Below are 1,739 nucleotides of genomic sequence, written 5' to 3' on the forward strand. Positions count from 1 at the left end.
TGTTACAAAAAGGAAACACAAATATTTGATGAAATAATTATTAAATGATGCTATCTTGCAAAATTTCTGACCACAATTTATCAGAATGTTTTCTACATGTCTGATTCCATAAGAAACATTTAATCATATTCACAAATCATCTTAATGGAAATAATATTTTTTTTTAAAATAAGCAGCAACCAAACAGAAATAGCCCCTGAAACACCAAACATGTACCTTTTATGTCTCACACTTTGACAAATGACTGGCTGATGTACTGGATCATTTAATTTGTGAAAATAATCTGAGACCAGCAGTTAGTATTCATTATTAAGGCTATTTGTTCTCAGTCATAAGAGGCAAGTGGCAGTCTTTGGTTCTTTATTATATCTGTTTTTCAAATTCTTTAGGAAACTGCCTTCAGTCATTAGGATTAGCTCAGAGAAATAAACTAAATTGGGATAAATAATTCACCAGATGCCACATATTTATTTAATTGAAGTAGATGAGTACTAAGTACAATAGAGAGGATTTGTGTTTTTCTAATTGGCTGAAATAATATATTTTCTCCATTTCATGCTGAATGGTGACAGTATTTCCAGAGTATTATTTTGATTTTATTATCAGTCTTTTCCATTCTAAATTTGAAAAAACATTTAAAACAGTTGGGCTTTAATTACTATGTTAGAAAGGTACAGTATTTAAAGAATTGAAATTTTAATTAAAAAACAGGCAGTTTAATGAACAAAGTTTAAGAAAGAAGTTAATGTTTTCTCTGTTAATAACCATAGAGAAATCATTTAGGATTATCAGAAAAGAATTAACTACTATCCTTGCAACACATCACATGATACTTTCACTATATATTTGTAGCTTTGAAACTTAGATATTTTTATCTATTTCTCCACCTTTTCCCTGACCTTCTTCCTGATCTTCTTTTCCCTAAAATTCTCCTCCCTGATCTTCTTTTTCCTAACCTTCTCCTTTCTAATTTTCTCTTCCTTGATCTTTGCATTCCTGAACTCTCCTCCCTAAATTCATTTTCTCTGAATCACCCCTGTAAAAGCCTCCTGTTTCTGCCAATAGGGAGAATCACAGACTTTAGGACAGCAGTCCCCTGTTTCTCCCTTGCTAGCAAAGCAATAAATCATCTTTTTTTTTTCTTTTGCTCAAAACTGTGTCCTCATTATTAGATTGGCATCTGGAATAAGGACTGAACTTTTGGCAATAAATTTGGCACTCTAGATGGGAACTGAGAACAGCACTTTCTCCAAATTTCTTGATCAGGCTTTGCCTTCATGTGACTCCCAAATCCATGAAAAGAATACAAGATGACTGGTGAGTTTGTTGAGAGCAGACTGCTGAAGAAATTTTGTGATGGTGAGTTTGCCTCAGACCAAACCAGAGGAGCTGTTCCATGATTAGAGGGTGGGACTTAAGGACTGTCCCAAGAGCTGTTGAAGCTCTTTTAGCTTTGGGGACTTCCTGCCTTTTTTCCCTGAATTGCACAAGTTGCTCTATAAGTTGCTTTATTTTGAGAAAAAGGAAAATGAATACAAGAAATTGTGACTTCCTTTGCCATTTGGTCTTGGCCTTGGCCATTTGGTGTGCACACCAAGACCCTTGATTCCATACACCCAATTCTTCTTTGTGGGAACATCTGATTGCTTCTTCTTGGGACATCTGTGGCTCCAGTTGTGTAGGAGTCATGATTCAGTGAGACTTAAGATTCTAGAAATAAGAACTTCCTTTTGATCTCT

Source organism: Sciurus carolinensis, unplaced genomic scaffold (assembly GCF_902686445.1).
Source record: "Sciurus carolinensis unplaced genomic scaffold, mSciCar1.2, whole genome shotgun sequence".
In the NCBI taxonomy this organism is placed as follows: Eukaryota; Metazoa; Chordata; class Mammalia; order Rodentia; family Sciuridae; genus Sciurus; species Sciurus carolinensis.